This window comes from Neophocaena asiaeorientalis, unplaced genomic scaffold (assembly GCF_003031525.2).
Source record: "Neophocaena asiaeorientalis asiaeorientalis breed wild unplaced genomic scaffold, Neophocaena_asiaeorientalis_V1.1 scaffold40, whole genome shotgun sequence".
Taxonomy (NCBI): Eukaryota; Metazoa; Chordata; class Mammalia; order Artiodactyla; family Phocoenidae; genus Neophocaena; species Neophocaena asiaeorientalis.
In genome coordinates, this window is record NW_020185335.1 from 9,106,000 (window position 1) to 9,120,116 (window position 14,117).

The 14,117-nt window shown below is 50.9% G+C and overlaps 1 protein-coding gene across 3 annotated transcripts in view; it reads left to right on the top strand.

The window, feature by feature from the left end:
• The window catches only part of GAN (gigaxonin), a 90,677-nt gene that overhangs the window by 62,171 nt on the left and 14,389 nt on the right, over positions 1-14,117 (top strand). Inside the window, exons 10-11 of one of the 3 annotated variants that reach the window (XR_003001907.1) lie at positions 4,332-4,523; positions 12,902-12,993. The exons of the other annotated variants lie outside the window; for them this stretch is intronic. The gene's annotated coding sequence lies outside the window, so the exon portion shown is untranslated. Of the gene's footprint in view, positions 1-4,331; positions 4,524-12,901; positions 12,994-14,117 lie in introns of those variants that run through there. 3 annotated transcript variants of the gene reach the window in all.

Here is a 14,117-nt window from a genome sequence, read left to right on the forward strand (position 1 = left end):
ACTGCACTGAACTGCCGACTCTGGGCACCAGCACCTGGGAGGCCACCTGGAGGATGACAGCTGGGGTGGTGGGCTCTCTGGAGGCCCCAGGCTCTGGCCTGCTAGGGGGGGCTTTAGAAGGAGCAGATGTGCGTGCCCCAGAGCGCCTTGCTCAAGACGAGAGGCAGAAACGGTAGAGGCAGAATGTTTCTGTCACTCTTAGAACTTTCTAGAATTGCCTTGTGATGAAATGGGTGCCTCCTGTGGTTCGGAGCGCTCAGCTATGAGAATCACCCCAAGGATGCCCCATGCAGCTGTGACTAGTGGGTGTGACTGTCAACCATGGGGGTCTTGCACGGTGACAGGATGTTGTCACAGGCTCCAAAGCTTCTTGCAGATGAGGTTCTGTGAACAGTTTAGTAAAAAAGTGGGTGGGGGGGGGAATAACGTTTGTACTTTAGCTTTCACATTGTTTTTGAGGAGAAGGGCCTCTGTTCCTCCTGACGTGTGCTCTCTCCCCGCCTCCCTCCCCTCCGTCCTCTCTGCTCACTCCTGATTGCAGCCACTGGCCCACGGCTACAGCCAGCTTCAGCAGAACCTTCAGAAATAGACGTACTTCTAGAGATTTCCCTAAAGCCATGTTGTTAACTAGACAGTGATTCTTGCTGTTTATATACTCTTTGTTCTAAATCCCTCAGTGCCTCTGCAGGCTTAAGAAAGCTGGTAAGTAAAACTCGGACTCTTTTAAGCAGGGCCTGGGATGCCGTCGAGGGGACCGTGCACTGGGGGGAGTTGGGTCGGCTGACCTCTTCCAGCCCCTCCCAGCTCCAGGAATGGGCACCTCGCTGATGGGTTACTTAGTCATCCCTGGAGAGGCGTTTCCAGAGGACCTGCTTCCTCTCGGGTTCTGTCCCTCCCTCTTCTATGAAAGCCCCTGCAGTCTTCCTCCCAGTTGACGGGGCTGCAGGGGCGCCACTCCCCCTCTGTGTCTCCTCCCGACCCCACCTGCCCCAAAGCCCAGGGACTGAGCAGAGGCTGGGACAGGCACCCAAGTCCAGGTCCAGGTCCAGGTCCGAGGGAGGGAGCTGTCCGCGTTGTTTTCCGGGCGTGTGCCTTCTGCCCATCCCCTCGGCTGTCTTCACTCACTGTTAACCCTTTGTTTGAACCAGCGTTCACTTTCCTCCCCATGTCCCGTTGTGCCTGCACAGACTGTGGGTGGGATCTCCGAGGACATGGGCCCTTCCTGCAGTTGGCACTTCTTTCTGGGCAGTTGAGGAACTTTAGGCAAGATGGGGGAGGTATTTTGGTTGCGTTCTGAAGTGTACGCTTATTTACCTACTTTTCTTGGCAATCGCATCCTCGCCTGCCCTCTGTTCTCATCCCGTGGCCTCTCCCAGTCTGGTTTTTTAACTGCTTGAATTATGTATCCAAAAGAGTGGGGGGCGCTCTTCTAGTTCCTCAGACATTTAGCCTAAAACACGTGTTGAAAAAGCATTCTTCCAGGATCCCTCACCTGGCCTCTGAGACCAGAGCTTTCCACCGCCAGAGAGCCAGAGCGGTGGCCCAGGCCGGGCAGCCCCCGGAGTCTGCACTGCTCTGCTCCTCCCACGTGAGAACCCGGGGCCTGGAGCCTCCCGCCCCAGGCATGGCCAGGTGCATCTCTGCGGCTCCTTAAGCAGCTAGACTGGAACAGCCTCCCCAGGGCCCCAGGCGGCCTCACCCTCCACACCTGCCCCGGAGGTTCTTAGGGCTCCTCTCTGAGCTAGAAGCAGGGGCCCCAGATGCCAGACATACCACATCAGCACCCAGCTGCCAGGCGCCGTGTGGGCTCCACCTCGTCCTTTCCTCTTATTTAGCTCTGATTAAAAACACACTGCACTCCAAATTGTGACTAGGATCGGAAATTAGAATTCCTCATTTACAGTAAGAGAGAGACCATCTTTATGTATTTTTTTCAAAAGGAATTTTTGCTTCAGAAAAGACTCTAGAAAGTAAATGTATTCTTGTTAATCTAAGCATATGTTCACTGAATTGGACTCTATGCTTTGTATAAAATTACGTAGGATCTGGTACGTGGGGCAAAAGGGTATGTATCATCAGCTTGAAAGCAAACCTTCAGTGTCGGTGGGTTTACAGCATTGCTTTCCTATAGGGGACCTCAAAATTTAAGTTCTACGTGAAAACAGATCAGCCAGGTTGCATGGGGTAGATGATTTTATGATGGGAAATGTCTCAAGTGGCCTTTAGTTGAGCAAAGCACAGGTGCTTTAGCAACACTTGCTCCATTAAATATCAGTGGCTTTTTCTGCTGATGGGATTCTTTTCATTTTGATGCATCTGTGACAGCCTCTGTTTGGCTCCTCATTCCTGTACCCCTTCAAGTCGCCAGTGACATAGCGGTACTTGTTTTGTGTTCGATCATACCACTTGTGAACTGTGTCGACCATGAAAAAATAATCGTGTTTTCGGCAGAACATTTTGAACACCTGTCGCGGCCCGTTCTGCAATTGCATCAGCAGAGCTTGGAGTGATCAGTGGATTTAACAAAAGCGCCTCCCTCCTCCACCCCTTCCCTCCCATCCTCATCAGAAACTATTGTAGAAGTACCTCAAGCAGGCTCTGGCAGACTTCATTTTCACACTGTATGCTCCTGGTGACAGAGACGCTCGTACCTATCTGTGAATGGGGTCCATCCATCACTTATTCTGAAACGTGTAGATTCATTCGTTGGTTTTCTCTCACCGATCCCAGTCTTCCGCTGTGAGAGAAGACTACCAAGGGAACTCCTTGAAACAGGGCCATAAACTCAGTTTGACTTTCCCAGACTCAGGGCTGATCTTCACAGTGGGCCCTGGTCCGGCAAGAACAACCAGCGACACTCCTGTTGCCTGGTTGCCTGTGCGGCACCAGCCGCCGTGTGTGACAGCCGCCCTTGTCAAGAACCAGTTTTCAGCACACTCTTGTTTTGTCATTTTCAGTGCTTTTAATACCATAAAGCGAAGTCCATGAATACCAGATTCCCAAAATACCGTATCAAAATTCATCCTCTTAAACGCAAGTCTTTGTTTAATTAACATATCTATATTTTCTGACACGGTACGTACAGAAGAGTTTTTAATTTAAATCCTGCAGCTTTTATTATCTGGTAAGATTCCAAGTTGAGCAGTCTACTTAGACGTGTATTCCGATGAGGTTACATGTGTTCAGATGAGGTATCTCGATCTTTAAAGAAAGACCTACTACTGAAAAAAACAGAGATTTGCAGTGAAATAGACATAAGCTAGACAAAAGACATGCTATGGAAAGTTCAAAATATTTCAAGTACTGGGAAGTTGCAACTTGTAGAGTTATCCTCCCCGAATTCAGTAGGATAGCAGAGAAATTGTGCTAATGTGATTTCATTGAAACGTCACGTCTCAAACGTCCTGTGGTACAAGCGTATTCGTTTCTTCTGTGGAGTAGTTTTCTATTCCGTTGCTGGTACGAAATTTTAGTGAAGTTGAAGTAATTTTGAATTAGTGACCTTTCTTACAAAGTTGCTTTATGGTTTACAAGTAATACTGATGCAAACAGGCTATGTTAACTTTCTTAAAATTAAGTAGCACGCACTTTGTTTACAAGCTTGGTTTATTGTGGGGTAACTACGGGGTCACCCCGTTTCACGAGCACAGGATTTGTGCTTTGGGAACATAACTGCATTCGTGCTGTTCTCTTGTACCAAGGATCAGTGAAAGTGTTTTATCTTTTTTATGTAGTTTGTATTGACCGGATTTTATAACTGTAAGAAAACAGAAACAGAGTGTTGTATTTTGATCTGAAATTTGTCTATGGTAAAGTAATTTTGTTTTATGTACTGGAAGTTCATTTAAAACTTGAAATATTTTCTAGAAGGGTACCGAACAAACGAATCGTCTTTAAGCTGTTTAATTAACCTAATAAAACAATTTGATGGGGAAGGCATTGTAATCGGTTCTGATTCTTACAGTGGTTCCCACTAAGTTAGCGTTGTCGATACAGCTTGGCTTGACTTCTGAATGGAAAATTATCTTTTTTACACCACATCTTAAACGGTCTGGGTATCAGCTCCCTGGATCCTGGCTCACAGCGTAAGATACACTCCTTCACCACACTCCACAGTCATTGCCTTGGTGTCTTCCATCCCTTATCAGAATAAGTCCCCATTCTGACTCCCCCAAAAGACAGTTTCAGATTTACTTTCCTTGGAAGAGAGAATGAAATTAGACTTACGAGGAATAGAGGATCCTGACCTCAACGGTCTAATTATACGTTGGAGAATTCTGTCTCTGACAAACAGAATTCTCCGTAATTTCTTCTTGCTCTCATGCCCACAGAGTACAAAGCTACAAAGACCAGGGGTCCTGAAAAATGTCACAGGCAGATCTCCACCGAAGACACGGGGCAGAGAGAGACTCTCCCAGTAGTGTCAAGGTTACGTACATGAAGTCGGCCAGAGTCACTCCTGAGGTCACCTGGAAAGAAGGAGAAACGGAATATTCCTCTTCAGTCCTACAGCATAGCGTCAGGTAGTTCTGGAAGTTGGTTTTAAATTCTTTCCACCTTCCGTAATAGCGAGAAGGTTCTATGGTCCAGCGGCCTGCCAGCCTTTTTATCTTTGGGGGGTGGGGGTGGGAAGGTTGCTGTGGAACCCTTTCTTTAAACAGAGACTTGGCCAGAAACCAGTGCCCAAGTGGGCTGGCTGCGGGAGGTGTAGTCGGCGCTGTCGCAGCCTGAAGCCCGACCCTGCGACGCCCAGGCCTCCACCAGCAACTCCGAGGGGTCCTGGCTGTGCCCACTCACCCTTGGGAAACCTTAGCAGTCTCTGCCCTCCCAGAGCCTCCATTTCTTGTCTCTAAAATGAGACTTAGGTCACTGGATTTCCTTGTCTGGAGGGCAAGGACATAATTCCTTGTTATATAAAACCCTGGACCAGATCATTGCCAGGTCCCTTTTATGTCTACAGTACCTGAGATGTCAGTCTGCTCAAAGCCTGCCCTGCAAAGGAACCCAGTTCTGGAAGAGTAGACCCCAGATTGCCTGTTGTAGGTGGTGGGGGAGGGGCGCTTTGCCAGTTTTGATGCAGGTGGAGATGGGACAATGGACGTTGACCGTGTCACCTTCCTGATACTGTTGCTGGCTTTGGAGAGTGACACGTATCTTGTTTTGACCGACTGTGCGCCAGGGACTGCATTAAGCACCTCACGTGTTAACTCACTTCATCCTCACAACAACCCATTTTATAGCAGAGAAAACTGAGGCCCATAGAAGTTATCACTTGGCCAAAAGTCAGGCTCGGTGGTGGGAGGGCAGAGCTGGATTCAAGGCCAGGCAGACCAACAGCCTGTCTCTCTGGAAAGGGGACAGACCTTCTTGAAAGCTGCTCGTGTGTTTGCTTAATGGCCAAGGATGGAAAATCAAACAGTTTTGTGGCCGAAGGGGTCAGTCAGGGAAGACTTCCTCGATGGGAGCTGAAATAGGAGGTTCGTTGCTGGTGCTGCCACCATTTTTTCAGCTGGAATAGAAGCTGATGAGAGCCAAGGTATTTTTTTAAAAAACTGAGACTGGACTTCACTGGTGGCACAGTGGTTAAGAATCTGCCTGCCAGTGCTGGGGACACAGGTTCAAGGCCTGGTCCGGGAAGATCCCACATGCCGCGGCGCAACTAAGTCCGTGCGCCACAACTACTGAGCCTGCGCTCTAGAGCCCGCGAGCCACAACTACTGAACCTGAGTGCCACAACTACTGAGCCCGCAAGCCTAGAGCTGGTGCTCCACAACAAGAGAAGCCACCGCAATGAGAAGCCTGTGCACCGCAACGAAGAGTAGCCTCCGCTCGCCGCAACTAGAGAAAGCCTGCGCGGAGCAACGAAGGCCCAGTGTGGCCAAAAATAAATAAATTAATTAAAAAACAAAAACAAAAACCAACTTTGAGTGAAGGTGTGTGTGTGTGTGTGTGTGTGTGTGTGTGTGTGTGTGTGTGTGTGGTGGTGTTTTGTTGTAAAAGAAACCTGTAGCTTTCTGGAGAACTTGAGTTCATTCACGTTCACTGCCTGTTAGGTTTTGGAGTAGCTTCTGAAATTTCGGTGTGAGTAGGGCATGATCCTCTTTGTCCCCAGGAATTTTTTCCAAGAGCTGTGTCAGTGGCCTCCCCTGGCCCCAGTCCATTTTCACCCAAGGATCTCTCTCTGCGTGCAACGCATTCCCTGCTAATAAAGTCGCCCCCGGGGCTGCAGAGGGTTTGAGTTCCAGGATGACCTTGGGAATCCACTTTCTCAGCTGGATCTGTGGAGGTGGGGCTGTGTGGTATCTCAGCTCCACTTTCACAGTGAAGGATGAGCAGTTCGCACACACTAGGATGGCTATCATGAAACAACAGCTACAGAAAATAGAGAGTGTTGCTGAGGATGTAGAGAAATTGGAACCCTCGTGTACTGGTGGTGGGAATGGAAAACGGTGCAACTGCTATGGGGGGCCATTTGGCGTTTCCTCAGCAAGTTGAAGAGAGTTACCATGTGACCCCGCATTTCCACTCTCAGGCATATATACCCAGGAAAGATGAAGACAGGGGCTCAAACCAATGTTCACAGCAGCACTGCTCACATTAGCCGATAGGTGGAGACAACCCACATGTCCACCAAGAGATGAATGGATACACACCATGTGGCCTGTTCATACCGTGGAATACTATACAGCCATAAAAAGGAACGAAGCACTGATACATGCTCCAACATGAATGAACCTTGAAAACACGCCAGGTGAAAGAAGCCCGTCACAAGAGACCATGTATTCTATGATTCCATTTATACAAAATGTCCAGAGAAGACAAATCCCTAGAGACCAAAAGTAGATTCATGGTTGCCAGGGCCTGGAGGGAGAGAGGAACGGGGAGCAACTGCTCATGGGCCTGGGGATTCCCTTCAGGAGAAGAACACGTTTTGGAAAAAGATAGAAATGCTTGCACGACGTCGTGAAAAGTACTGAATGCCACCGAATGGCACACTTTCAAATGGTTTGTGTTATGTGAAGTTAGCCTCAAAAAAAAGGATGAGGGATCAAGTATAGGGAACAAATCAGAAAAATGATCAACACTAGCTGCTGGGTCGTTGGCAAGGTTGAGGAAATGGGAATCCAGTTTCCTACCCCCAGTGCTGTGCACTGTAGACGGCCCCGGGCGGGAGTGCCACGTGTCTGGTGTGCGAGGTCTGCCACCTGTGTGTGTGTCAGCTGGCGTCTGGGGTGATCCACAGACCTCTTCCTCACCATCAGGAAACTGAAAATCCGAACAGCTTTTCTGAATTCGATTCAGCAGGAGCTAGTCTACCTGTTAAATACCAGACGGCTGAGTTCAAATCCGGTCTCCACCACCAACGCTTCCTTGGGGTAGTTCCTTACCCCCTGTGCCTCAGGGACAACGGGACCATCCTGGGGACATAGTGCGAGCTGAAGGGGCTACCACGTGGCACCAAGCCCCGGCCGGCGCACGGCAAGGCCCTGTGCTGGTCACAGGGCTCTTGCCTCTCGGCTCCGTCGGCACTGCCACTTACTAACAGGGTGCCCTGCGCTACGGCCCGGCCTGGCCTGCTGCTTCCCCAGCGGTAGCCGCAGCCTCCTCCCCGTCTCAGAGTGTGGCACGGCTGCCGGACCCCTCGCCCAGGAACCATAGCCACTCCTAAGATGTTTGCAGGGAAAGGCAACTTACGCTCCCCCAGGCTGGAGGCGGGGTGCTCGGAGAATTCCCAGCCTGGGAATCTTACCGTAAGGGTGGATGTATTTTTATCCAGCAGGATATACTTATCAGCTATGTCCAGGAAAGGGGAAACTGACTAACAATTCCAGCCCGGCCAGATTCTCCATCGCTGCCACTGCTGTGTTTCCCCACTGCAGCTGGGAGGAAGAGGGGTATCACCTGCCCGGGGTGTCGGTGCCCCTTAGCTGCTTCCCCCCATCCTTTAAGCTGCCCAGGGACTCTGGGGGGACAGCACCCATCCGACACCTACCCTACAGTGGTGGGTCCTTTGCTGCCGGTTATCCTCACGGCATTCCTAAGAGATCATCGTGACCGTCCCCTGACAGACAGGAACGTCACAAGCCATTTGAGTCACTTGCTCCAAGTCATGTGGCTGGTCTGAGGCAGAACTGGCATTTGGACCCAGGTCTATCTGATACCCATGCCCAGGTTCTTCCTACAACTGTCCTTTTGCCTTTATGCTGTCTCTTTTTGTCAGCAGACAGAACACAGGGAGACTGGTACTAACACAGTCCCCACACTGATGGGTCCACACAGCACCCAGCCTGGAGACATGGCCAGAAGAGCCAGCTGTGCTCAGGGCCCTCTCTCTCACCGTTCTCTGCAGAAAAATCCCTGCGATACCTTAACTCCTGTGGTTAACGGAACGATGCTCCCCCAGCCCCCAGATACATCGATGTCCTAATCCCTGAACCAGAGAATCTGTGACCTGATGAGGCAAAAGGGACTTTGCAGATGTGACTGAGTTAAGGATTTGAGCTGGGAGATGATCCTGGGCTATCCAGGTGGGCCCCGTGTCATGACAGGGGTTCTTATAATAGGGAGGCAGGAGGACCAAAGAGAAGAGGTGACAACAGAAGCAGCGGTTAGAGTGATGCAGGGCCCCAGGCCAAGGAATGTGGGCGGCCTCTAGAAGTCGGAAAAAGGAAGGAAACCGATTCTGCCCTGGAGCCTCCAGAGGGAAGACGGTCCTGTGATACCTTGATTTGAGCTCAGTGAGACCAGTGTTGGACTTCTGACCTCCAGAACTGCGAGATAATAAATGTGTGTTGTTTGAAGCCATTCAGTTCGTGGTGGTTTGTTACAGCAGCCATAGGAAACTCATACAACCCCACCCTCCAGGAGTTCAACCTTGATTAGTCTGGAGGGGCCCAGGAATAGGACCCAGGTGACTAATGTTCAGCCAGAGCTGAGACCCACCCATTTCCCAGATTTCTTTCCATCTTGGAAACGATGCATCTGCTTCCAGAGTTGGCCAAGGCTTTCGCTGGCCAGAGTTTCCCAGTCCAACTCCTCAAGGTCTGAGGCACTCAAACTTCCTACCCTACAGAGGCTACAGCAGAAGGCCCTGGGCCACCTGAGTCACTGGAGGCCTCTCTTTACCCAGGCTTCCTTCAGACAGACAGGCGTCTTGACAGACCCTCTTGTCTTCACCAGTGTTCTCTGCCAATCCCGCTCAACTTCTATAAAAACCCATCCCCCAAATCCTAGCCCCCTCCCATCTGCTCTCTCAGTCTCTGGAAATCCCACCATGTTACTCCCCAGCGTAAAAGCCCTTTGCTGCTGTCCCGCTGCCTTGAGAATGAAACCCGACCATGCCATGGCCTCTGAACCACTGCAAGGGGGCCCCTGCCCATGGCTCCAGCTTCATTCTGTGCCACTTGACAACTCGCCCTTCAGCCCCAGGGGCCTTCTGTGACCACAGAGCATTGGCATATGCTGTGCCCCCTCCCTTCACTCATCCTGGCTTCTCATCCTTCAGGTACAGCATCAGTGGCTCGTCTTTATGGAGAACTTCCCTGCTTCTCTCCTCCAACTCTGTATCAGAAGGGTGGAAGATGCCAGAAGGGTCTATAAGTGAAGCAGAGGTGTAAAGAACCAACTGCTGATTCTCTGCAAATACGAATGACATACACAATACAAATAACCAAACGTGGGCTCTTCTCAGTCTACTGTTTTTTCCACAGGTAGGAGCAATGTTTCACTTTCCTCCTTAGCTCTACTGTCAGAACCATAGTAGCTAAAGAGTCCTAACTGGCCACAGACGCTCAGCCTCAGGGTTAGAAATCAGCAGGGAGAGGTGAGAACTTTGATACCCATCTGGTGGTGGCAGCCACGGCTCAGCAAGTAGTCTGCTGCCATGTGGGAATGCTGGCCAGGTGTTGCCAGAACTTCTGTTTTGGACAGAAGCTGGACAATCTGGAGTTTTGCACGAAATGCTCTGGTTTCTGCATTTAAAGTTAATTTGATTTTTGTTTTTTTAAGTGTAACACTGTTGAGACCAAGCAAATATGTCTATGGGCCTCATTTCTGACTTCTGCCCTACCTCAGCACCTGGTATGCCTCTCCTAGCCTGGGGTAAATTGAAAAACATGGCCATATCATTTTGCAGCTGCTCCCACAAAAAAAGGGGGAGTTAATTTTCCCATCTCCTGAATCTGGGCTGGTCTGCAGACTCGCTTTGCCAATAGAAAGTGGCAGAAGTGACGTAGCACTGGTTCCAAAGCCTGGGCCCCAAATGGCCTTGCAGCTCTGCCTTTGCCCTCTTGAAACCCTCTGGCCACCATGTGAGGAAGCCATCAGGTACACTGTTAGATAACGAGAGACTACATGGAGAGAGAGAAGACACTGGTGAGGCCAGCTGAAACCCTCCAGCCACCCCACCCCCGGTCAAGCCACCCGATAACAGCTGAGGCTACCAATGACCTCAGGCAAGACCAGCAAAAGAACTGCCCAGCTGAGTCTGGCCTAAATTGCAGAATTGGGAGGAAATAAATGATGGTTGTCTAAGCCATGTGTCTAGGAGTGTTCGTTAGGCAGCAACACATAACCGATACATAGCCCTTATTACAGCCTTTCATCATTGTTGTTTGTTTACTTTTTTGTCTCTTCCTTGCTCACCTGGCTCCCCCCACACCCTGGAATGCCGGCTCTGTCAGCCCAGGGACCTTGTCGGTCTTGTTCCCTGTTGGGTCTGTAGTGCTTCATATCATGGCCAGGAGGTGCTCAATAAGTGTTTGCTCAAAGAATGAATAAATGAATGTTTAAGTCAACAAAGACTTGTGATGCCACCCCCTTGTCACGAGACATCAAGCTGGAGATGAGAGTGACCTGTCCCCCCATAAGGGAACGTGACTTTCTTAGACTTGTGCATCTTCCATCATATAATTTTAACCAGATAATGTAGGGAGGCCCCTTAGACCCCTGGCTGATATTTCAGCTACATCTGATTCTAGCATGCAAACAGAATAGAAAAATATGGCTTCACACTTGAGCAAATTTGGGTGTGGATTCTGGAGCATCTAACCCCTCCAAGCCACAGTTGTCTTTAAAGCAGAGAGCAGAGGCTGGCGTCTCCTTGAAAGGCTGCCGGGAGGCTTACCCAAGATGCATGTCATGCCTGTGTAGGCATATTGCTCTGTGCTTGGAGGAACTCTGGAAATGTGGGTCCCTTGATGTCTCTGGGGGGAAACGCCATCTTGGGTGGGCGGCATTTTCTGGCTTGGTCCCCATGCTTGGGATCTGCAGCTGGGGACAGAAGAGCAGAGATGAGGATGCTTGGCTCTAGAGCTGCAAACAGAACCCATGGTGGTCCCTGAGTGTGTTCTCTGTCTGCAATCAGGTCCCAGTTAGGAACATTTTATGGAGCAGGGGATGGGTCTGACTTTGGTGCCAACTGCACTTTTCTCTGTCTGCTCTCTCCCAGCTTCTGACCCCTCCTCTAAGGGCCAGACCTGGGCCTTGAACCCCTGCAGCCCTCTCCCCACTCAGCATGGCCAGCTGCCCCTCATCGGGTGATGCGCCTGGGCCACCCCCGTCACAACGGGTGTGACTGTTGTATTATAACCACTACTTAAGGGGCTTCCCTGGTGGTGCAGTGGTTGAGAATCCGCCTGCCCATGCAGGGGACACAGGTTCGATCCCTGGTCTGGGAAGATCCCATGTGCTGTGGAGCAACTAAGCCCGTGCGCCACAACTACTGAGCCCACGTGCCACAACTACTGAAGCCCGCGCACCTAGAGCCCGCGAGCCACAACTGCTGAGCCTGCGCGCCATAACTACTGAAGCCTACAGGCGTAGAGCCCGTGCTCCACAACAAGAGAAGCCACCACAATGAGAAGCCTGAGCACCGCCACGAAGAGTAGCCCCCGCTCGCTGCAACTAGGGAAAGCCCGTGCACAGCAACCAAGACCCAACACAGCCAAAAATAAATAAATTTATAAAAATAAAATAAATAAATAACCACCACTTAAGGTCTTCAATCATTTGAATCCTCACTGAAACCTACAAAGTATTTTCAGACAAAGAAACAAAGACCCAGAGAGTGGAAGTCATTTGTAAGATGGTATAAAGAGTCAACGTGTATCGACTTCCTCGGCTGGAGAGGGATTTGGGTGACTTGGAAGGGGTGGGCCGGAGCTCAGAGCCCTCTGCCTGCCCCAGCATCTTCACTGGACCTGAATTTCTCCTCCTGGCACATCCCAGGGAAGCTAGGGGCCAGCAGGAGGTGACTTAGAAAGAAACGGGGCGAGTCCCTTCTCGGAAATTCCGGGGACTTGGCGTAGTCCAGGCGGAACTTGCACAGCCCTTGGCAGAGGCAGAGTTGGGATGATTTCATGTTTGGATTAGGAACTTTCAGGATGGGACAGAGCTTGTCTTTATTTCAGGGTTGATGACCTGCATCTGAGTGGGTGACCTCCCTCCTAAGTGATGGGAGATGAGATCCAAACTCGTGATCTTGATGTTGAATAAAGAGTGACATAGACCTACAGGGCATCTGAGTAGCCCTCCAGCATTTCCTGACACCTGCTGGGTGCCGCCCACTATCCCGGGTGCCCAGGACACCAGCCCTGCCGTGGAGACTCTGGCCTGGTGCATCTCGCCTTTTTTTTTTTTTTGCATATCACCTTTTAGCATTGGCATCACGTGGGGAGCTCTGACACCTACACTTGGCCTCCCTCCACCTGAGACCAATTAAATCAGAATCTCGGGGTGGGACCCACATGTTGGCATTTTTCTAAAGCTCCTGGGTTGATTCGCAACCAGGGCTGAGAGCAATTACATCAGTGATTAAAAGCCCATATTTGTTGAGCATTTATCTTGGACCAGACTCTAAGAATTTTACATATATAAATATTAACTCACTTACTCTTCACAGGACCCTTCGGAGGTAGGTACCGCTATCACTATCCCTCTTCTACAGATGAGGAAACTGAGGCACCAAGTGATGAAGGCATTTACCTGGTGCAGGTGAGTAGTGGGCTCAGGATTAAATCCCAGGTGGGCTGGTCCCCGAGCCCGTGCACTTAAACACTGCGTATTGCTGCCAGACAGGATAGGACTGGCCTTGTGCAAACGTGGAGGAGAACAAGATCTGGAAGTCAAAGCAGGCCACAGGCCAAATACAAATGTCACTTTAATGGGGAAATGGTGGGTTTTTTGGAGTGGGAAAGGTCTGAGTTCAAATCCTAGGCCTGTCATGCCCCAGCTGGGTGACCCTGGGCAAGGAAGTCATTTAACATTTCTGTGCCTCAGTCTCCCCACGGGTAATGAGCTGGTGAGATAGCCAATGAAAACACCCTGCACAGAGCCTGGAAAACCTGGTTGAGGGTGTTCAGTGAGGGCTAATTCTGCATCCGTCCTTCCTCCCCCACCGCCCAATGTCTAGCTCAGGTGTGTCTCCAGAAAGAAAACCTGAAGGGGCCCCTTAGGACGTGCTGGGATCTTCACGAAGCACTAGCACCCTGGGACGCACACCCCACAGAGCTGAGATGGATTTGTTTTGAAAGAATGTTGTTGGAAGAGGCTGTTCTTCCCCGGCCAAGAAATGACCTTTCTTTAATCAACATTCCTGATCACACAGATGGTTTCGGCCAAAGTCTTCTTCACTTGCACGCAGGGAGGGGTGATGGGCATCCCCAAGTCCCACCCCCAGCGCAGAAGGCGCTATGGGAACTCCGGTGCGCATGTGTCAGGCCAGGCCCTCGCCTCCGCCGCTTCTCAAGTAAGGAGCTACCCGACACAGCTGCACCAGCGGGTGGCGGAAGGTAAGTGGCTCCCTGCACTAGTCAGAGCCCAGTTAGAACTTTCCCACCGCCTTGGGGCTGGGTGGGGGGACGGTGTGTGTGTGTGTGTGTGTGTGTGTGTGTGTGTGTGTGTGTGTGTGTGCGCGCGCGCGCTCTCTCACACTCCCATGGGCGCACGCAGGCAGGAGCCGTGGTTCCCAGAGCTCCTGGGTCACTGGGAGATGCCCTCCGTCTCCCCCAGCCTGCCTAGCGCTTACTATTCAGAAGCCTGCCGCTTTCATGCTCTAGCCAGGGCCCCCTGTCCTTGCTCACTCCCGGGTAGGTCTGACTGGCAAGGGCACTACGTGC